General features: G+C 41.0%; 2 protein-coding genes across 2 annotated transcripts in view; one reads left to right on the top strand and one right to left on the bottom strand.

The window, feature by feature from the left end:
• The window catches only part of LOC123511230 (protein unzipped-like), a 34,527-nt gene extending 33,676 nt beyond the window's left edge, over positions 1–851 (top strand). Inside the window, exon 2 of the mRNA XM_045266929.1 lies at positions 1–851. This exon is cut by the window's left edge and continues 1,473 nt beyond it. The gene's annotated coding sequence lies outside the window, so the exon portion shown is untranslated.
• The window catches only part of LOC123511229 (protein-cysteine N-palmitoyltransferase HHAT-like), an 84,863-nt gene that overhangs the window by 35,215 nt on the left and 42,148 nt on the right, over positions 1–7,500 (bottom strand). The window lies entirely within an intron of this gene.

Genomic DNA, 7,500 nt, shown 5'->3' with positions numbered 1-7,500 from the left:
GGCTTGGGACGCACACGAACTGCATGTGTACCACTCCCTCGACACGCCTCCGTGCATCAGGGTGAGGAGGGAAGCCCACCGCGTGCGGCGACAACAGTGCATAATAATACATAACCAACAAGTGAGGAGGCAACCCGCGTGAAGGAAGCGTCACCGCCAACACTACTTTCCTATTTATGAGAATGTGTTCACTAGTGTGTCTTGCTTGCATGGAACAAGGACACACACGGGGCACGAGTGGCCAGGAAGGCGCGCACGCACACACACACACACACACACACACACACACACACACACACACACACACACACACACACATATTAATAATGATAAATCATATACGAAGACGCTTATGAATTGACTGCTAAATCAACAGACACAAACAGACGGACCATCATGAATCAATGGTGATCCTGAAGTGTCGAGGCGAGGACTGGCTGATGGAGAGAGGAAAGTTTATTAACTCTCTCTCTCTCTCTCTCTCTCTCTCTCTCTCTCTCTCTCTCTCTCTCTCTCTCTCCCGTCCCCCCTGGTGACGGCTGGTGTCCATCCCCCTAATAGCGTCAGCGAGCAGAAGACTCCACGCTAACATTAAGCGGTGCACGGAAGGTCTCATTGAAGCCCCTCCTCTCATCAAGGTGTGTGTGTGTGCAGGTGTGGCTGTTCCCGCACCTGCACCTAATTACTCGTCACACCTTGCCTTTTAGTGCCATTTTCTGAAACATTCCCGCGCTCTCATCTCGTTATGCATCTTTTTTTTTCTGGTTCCTTGATTTACTTTTTAATTTTTCACCCTCCCCCCCGTCTCTCTCTCTCTCTCTCTCTCTCTCTCTCTCTCTCTCTCTCTCTCTCTCTAAGTCAATAATCTTAAAAAAAAATCGCCAAATCACTATATGAAAAAAATAAAGGCCGATGTTTTAGTTACGTGTGTGTGTGTGTGTGTGTGTGTGTGTGTGTGTGTGTGTGTGTGTGTGTGTGTGTGTGTGTTCGCGCGCGCGTGTGTGCGTGTGTGCGTGCGTCATCCTCTACACACTGCCCCTACTCGTAAATTGAAAGAAAGTATCACCTAAGTAAGAGAATCAAATTAAGTAACAAGACAAGCTTCCTCCTGCCAGTCTTCCCTTCTCCTCGCCTTGAAGGAAAGGAAAAAAAAAAAAAAAATTTGGGTAAAGAAGGGAAAAAAAAAAAAAAAACCAAGAAAATCCCATAGACTTTGAAACTAATCGGTGAGAAGGTTAAGAAAAATACGAGAAAATTAGTAATGATAATGATAATAATGAAAGAAACTGGTGCAAGCGAAGAAGGAAAACGGAGATATGTAGAAAAGAATGAAACGAAAACGGATTGTCCACATGTGCACCAGAGATAACGGGGACATAAATTAAAGAAAACGAGATGTGTAAATATGAAAATTGATGTGATTTATTGATTTTTGGGGAAAGAATTTTAGGTGTAACTATTATTATTATTATTATTATTATTATTACTGGTGTTGCCAATTTTGGGATATTTATTATGATTTTCTTTCTTGCCATTCCACGTGGAGCCCTCACCGTTAAGAATGTCAATAAATACTGTTCATTTCTTATCCTATACTGTCACGATGGCCGTTCAATGATATAAAATGCTATACTCTCTCTCTCTCTCTCTCTCTCTCTCTCTCTCTCTCTCTCTCTCTCTCTCTCTCTCTCTCTCTCTCATATAGTGGTCATAGATTAGCTTAATTTATATCGTGTTAGCGCTGACCATCTTGTCGTAAAAGTCTCTCTCTCTCTCTCTCTCTCTCTCTCTCTCTCTCTCTCTCTCTCTCTCTCTCTCTCTCTCTCTCTCTCTCTCTCTCTCTCTCTCTCTCTCTCCTCTCTCTCTCCTCTCCTCTCCTCTCCTCTCTATCTCTATCTCTATCTCTCTCTTGTGTCTCAGAAATGTTGTCGTCCCGTTTTGTGGTGAAAAATAAAAATATCTTGTGAAATGTATATAGTTGTGTGTGTGTGTGTGTGTGTGTGTGTGTGTGTGTGTGTGTGTGTGTGTGTGTGTGTGTGTGTGTGTGTGTGTTTACAGGTGAAGGATCCAATTAGTAACCTACACGAAATTTGTTTTTCCCTCTAATTTTGATGTGACGTTATGATACATTATTTTCTCTTTTCCTCCTTTCTTTTATTATTATTATTATTATTATTATTATTATTATTTATCATTATTATTATTATTATTTATTTTCTTACTGCAATCATGGTTCCTGAATTCATGCCTTAAATGAATAGCTATTGTGGTTTTGAGTTTGTTTTACCTTATTTATTTCTCTCTCTCTCTCTCTCTCTCTCTCTCTCTCTCTCTCTCTCTCTCTCTCTCTCTCTCTCTCTCTCTCTCTGTATGGAGGGGGGTAAAGTTGGTCATTTATGTATAAGTATTGTATGGTTTCTGTATATGTGTATGTGTATGTGAGGGAGGTATACATACTTAAATATACTACTACACTACTAGTACGGCCATTTCTGTGTACTATTCGTCCAGGAAGAGAAAGTGGGTGACAAGTTATGTTAAACTCACCCAGAAGGAAATTACTGCCTGTGTGTGTGTGTGTGTGTGTGTGTGTGTGTTTGTGTATGGGTGTGTTTGGTTGAGTTTTTCATTACTGTATTTTATTTAGTTTTTTGTGATTTATTTATTTTTTTTTACTTTTTTTCTCTTTCGTCCGATAATGAATGAACAAATCAAATTACCATCATTCTTTTTTTTTTTTTCTCGTTTGTCATCTTTCCGTCTGTCTGTTTGTCATGTCCGGAAACATTAATAATAATATCACACCACATTTCCTCTTTACCCCTCACCTCTCCTCTCTCTCTCTCTCTCTCTCTCTCTCTCTCTCTCTCTCTCTCTCTCTCTCTCTCTCTCTCTCTCTCTCTCCTCCTCCTCCTCCTCCTCCTCCTCCTCCCTAATCCCACTTCAAGGCGTATGTCTGTACAGATCAAAACAATCCAATTATAATAAGCAATAACGTTTAGGCTTATCAATTAAAAAACGTAAATCAGCCAATACCTTATCTCTGCCAATACGTGTAGGCCTCTCCATTGTAAAGAATCAGCCTACCAGTAATAAATGAGGTCTGTTAATAACTGTAAGCCTATCAAGAAATAATTAAGTAGGTCTAATGAACATAAAGTATAGGTCTATGAATTATACTGTATCTGTTTATGATTGGATAGGCCTACCACTACCTATGTGTAACTGTACCATGAGCCTATTGATATCAAACATTATTCTTCTCGTTCTTCATTTTTTTTTTTTTTATTCGTTAGTTCATTTATATACTTTTTTTCCTTTCTTTCCTGTTGCTAAACCTGCGTCAGTTGTGAATGCTACGGAGAGTCGGTGTTTTTTTTTTTTTTTTTTTTTTTTAAGCTATTTTTTTTTCTTTTTTATTTATTCCATCATTATTACTTTTTTTTCACTCATATTTATTTTATGTAAGTTTAGAAGAGTCACTTCTGACCACATGAATTAACACGGAAGTTTGCTTTTGTTGGATTGACGGCGCGTTGTTTGTTTGTGTTGCCGTTTGTCGCCGCCAGAGGACACCGCTGCAGGGGGCATGGTGGTGTGGCGGCGGCTGTTTAGTGTTTACTCTCCATTGTTCAACACTGAGCTCACTCCAACATTTATTACGCAAAGACAGAAAAAAAAGCAGTATTGTTCCTTTCCTCGTTTTTTTACACCACCCTTTTTGTTTCTTGTTGTCAGTACCTTGAGTTGCGGCGTGAAGGAGTGAAGCATACAAGGTGTGTACGTGCGAATGCATTGTACGCTTATTTTCATTGTATAAAAATCAATAAAATGTAATTAATAGTTTGAACGAGTCTCATTGTATGTTTGTGTGTTGTACGGGTACATGTACGGTTAGTTGCCTGTAGTAAACTTCTTGCCAGTCCGGGCACATAGACATCCCAGTAGCAATACCTGGCGGATCCACACCAGGTAAAGGCTAACCTATAACTTAACCTAACCTAACTTCCTATTCTTTGCACAACCTGAATAAATCCATTAAATTGCCCTAACAAAATCAGAACCATCTAATAATGATAATAATAATAATACAACAATAATAATAATGGTAGTAGTAATAGAACAAGAAATAGGCCAAGGCAAAAACAACTAAAAGAAAAGAAAAGAATAACCACGAACACTGCACAGACAATAAGTAAATTAGTAAAACAATATAAATTTAATTGTTCATCAAACATTTAGGTCACTCTGAACTAGGACGTGTCTACACTGAGTGAATACTGACTGACTGACTGACTAACTGGCGGAGTGAGTGACTGACACATCTGCTGATTGGCTGACTGACTGACCTGTTGACTTATTGATTGACTGACGGCTGACTGACTAACTGGCTGAATGATTGACTGACTGACATGCTGGCTTGCTGATTGGCTGACTGAATGACTGTTTGGCTGATTTACTGACGATTGTGGCAACATGAAAGAAGAAATAAATGGATGCATGCACGTATGATTCATGAGGTATTGTGTGTGTGTGTGTGTGTGTGTGTTAGAACTGACAACGAACGAACGACCTCGCTACACACACACACACACATTCCTCTTCACAACACAGCTTTAAAACATTTGAACGCACATTTACACACACACACACACACACACACCCTACACAGTATCACCACCACCACCATCACACAACCTTCACCACCACACACACACTCCTTATGTTCCACCACAGCCCACCACACCCTTTAAACACCACCACAATAACCACACAGCTTCCATCTCTCTAACCTACCCACCCCCACTCCACCTACACCACTAAAACATCTACAGCCTCACCCCTCCACCCCCTCTCTCTCTCTCTCTCTCTCCCACGATGAGATTCCCCCAACTTTCTGGAAGCATCCTACTTGTTCTTCTCCCTCACCTACACCACCACCACCACCACCGCCGCCACCACTACTACCACTCACCTTTAATTTTCAGCAGGTGGCGCTTCTGTGTTTTTCCTTAGTGGTCGTTAAAGTTAAGAAGCGGAACGTGAGTCAGAACATTACCTTTTTACTATTCCTTAATTTTTTTCAACATGGTCGGGTAAAGTAAGTTGGTTTATCTTGAAATGGGGAAGGGAGAATGATGAGTGAAGTGAAGTATGATAGATATTCACTATTTATTTGTTTACAGCTGAAGAGGAAGTGCGTTAGGTTAGGATAGGTTAGGTAACTGATGAATAAATGAGTAAAGTAGGATGGGGTTAGTTTAGAGATTAGGTAATTGATTAGTGAATGAGTAAACAAGAATGAATACTGTTACTGCTATTGTTTAGTTGTTTACTGCAGGCGAGGAAGTTGGTTTACTTAGGCGTTTGTTTATGTTTTATTGAGGACTATGTGTGTAAGGACCAGGAAAGATGAATAAATGATGATGATGATAAAAGGACAGCTGGTATCTACTCCCTTAAGAATAAGTGTTCGTGGATACAAATGAAAAGAGAGAGAGAGAGAGAGAGAGAGAGAGAGAGAGAGAGAGAGAGAGAGAGAGAGAGAGAGAGAGAGAGAGAGAGAGAGAGAGAGAGAGAGAGAGAGAGAGAGAGAGCGTAAGTAATGAAGTATTTAGTAAGAAAAATGTCTGTCTGCTTGTCTCATCACACACACACACACAAACACACACAAGACTTTATCTGAGAATTTCATCGATTTATTTATCTTTTGTTTTATTTTTCCCAGAGTTCCTTCTTTATAACCCTTCCCATCAGCCTCTCCCATCCCATCCCCTTCCTCGTCCCCAGACTAAATAGACAAAATAAATAGAAAGAAAGCAAATAACTAGGCGGAAAAAAAAAAAAGCTTGGGCAATTCAGTTTTTGAAGACTCTTGATCACTCTCTCTAAGAACAATTAAAGTCTTGGGACGCAGGAAAACACAAACAAAAAAGGGAGTTCCGGAGTGCGCCAGTGAAAGGAATGAAAGAGTGACGTTACAGGAGAGCCGACCAACCAAGCCATCACACATTAATGAAGTTACGCAGGGAAGCCACACATCACCTCACTTCTCATCTCTCTAAAACGTCCAAACTGAGGCATGCAGGACAAACTTAGTGGTGTTCAAAGCCTTAACCTCTTCAGTACCACGACGCGGTTTCATATTCATTCTGTTCACTATTTGGCGATTGTATATAGCTTCAGAAACTTACGTGGGGGATTAACTTAGTGAAGACTGGGCCATTAACCTCCTGACCTCATAGACCCTTCCGAATGTATATAAAATCGTCTAATCACACCCAAAACTCAGTGAAAATGCGTCTCTGTACTGAAGGTGGTTAAAAGTCAATTCCTCAATCTATCAACTCAACACAGCCTTCCAGACAACTATCCCCTTTCCCTTCAATGAAATTCCAACTGTTCTTAACTGAATATCCTCGGCCTAATCTTTATTAATAATCTAAACTGGAACATCGCATTTAAACTATTTTCTATGAAGTATGGCGTTCTGACACGTCTTTGCCAAATTTTCTCAAACCCCCTCCAGGCTGCTAACTCTGCACAGGGGCCTTATCCGTCCATGTGAGGATGGGATGGTAAGTTTTATTTAGGCACTTTTTCGTAGCTTGGTTAGAATCAAAAGCTTTTCGTCTTATCAACTCCTTTCCTCTATTTGACTGTCTTCACCTCTCTCTCTCTCTCTCATCACCGCAGTGTTTCGTGTTTACTTTTCTACTGACAACCAATTAGCAAGTACAGAAGAGCATTAACCAAAGAAGTAGTCAAAATATAACGCGTGCTTTGGGGTCCGCGGGGTCTCCAAGCGCACGGGTTCCAATCCTGTCCACGGTCCGAGTGTAGGTTGGGCTTCCTCACTCGGGGCAATGGTTTCCTAGCGAGTGGGGTTTGAGATAGGAGATACCACAAAAAAGTACCCCTTTAGCCCATAAATTCCCGTGAAAACCCCACATGGTGTACAAGAAAAAAATAAATAGAAAAAAAAAAAAAAAAAAAAGAATCAAGACAGCACGCTATGGAGGAGGAGTCAATGAGATGAAAATCCTTAACTCCAACCTGTTTAGGAAGACTGTATGAGCTGTATGGAGGAAGGTGTGTGTGTGTGTGTGTGTGTGTGTGTGTGTGTGTGTGTGTGTGTGTGTGTGTGTGTGTGTGTGTGTGTGTGTGTGTGTGTGTGTGTGTGTGTGTGTGTGACCTGATCCACTCCACCACACCCTTCCCCGCCCACACTTTGCTAATAGGTGGGTGGGACGTGGCGGGGGGCGTGAATGGAGAGAGAGAGAGAGAGAGAGAGAGAGAGAGAGAGAGAGAGAGAGAGAGAGAGAGAGAGAGATTGATATTGTTATGTCTGGTTATTTTAGTATCAGCCTCCCACTCTCTCTCTATCTCTCTCTTTCTCTCCACTCACAATGGGACTTGAACAAACAAAACAACACACACCTACACACAAGAGAGAGAGAGAGAGAGAGAGAGAGAGAGAGAGAGAGAGAGAGAGAGAGA

This window comes from Portunus trituberculatus, chromosome 31 (genome assembly GCF_017591435.1).
Source record: "Portunus trituberculatus isolate SZX2019 chromosome 31, ASM1759143v1, whole genome shotgun sequence".
Lineage (NCBI taxonomy): Eukaryota > Metazoa > Arthropoda > Malacostraca > Decapoda > Portunidae > Portunus > Portunus trituberculatus.
Note: the sequence above shows the minus strand (reverse complement) of the source record. Positions and strands in the feature narration are given on the sequence as shown.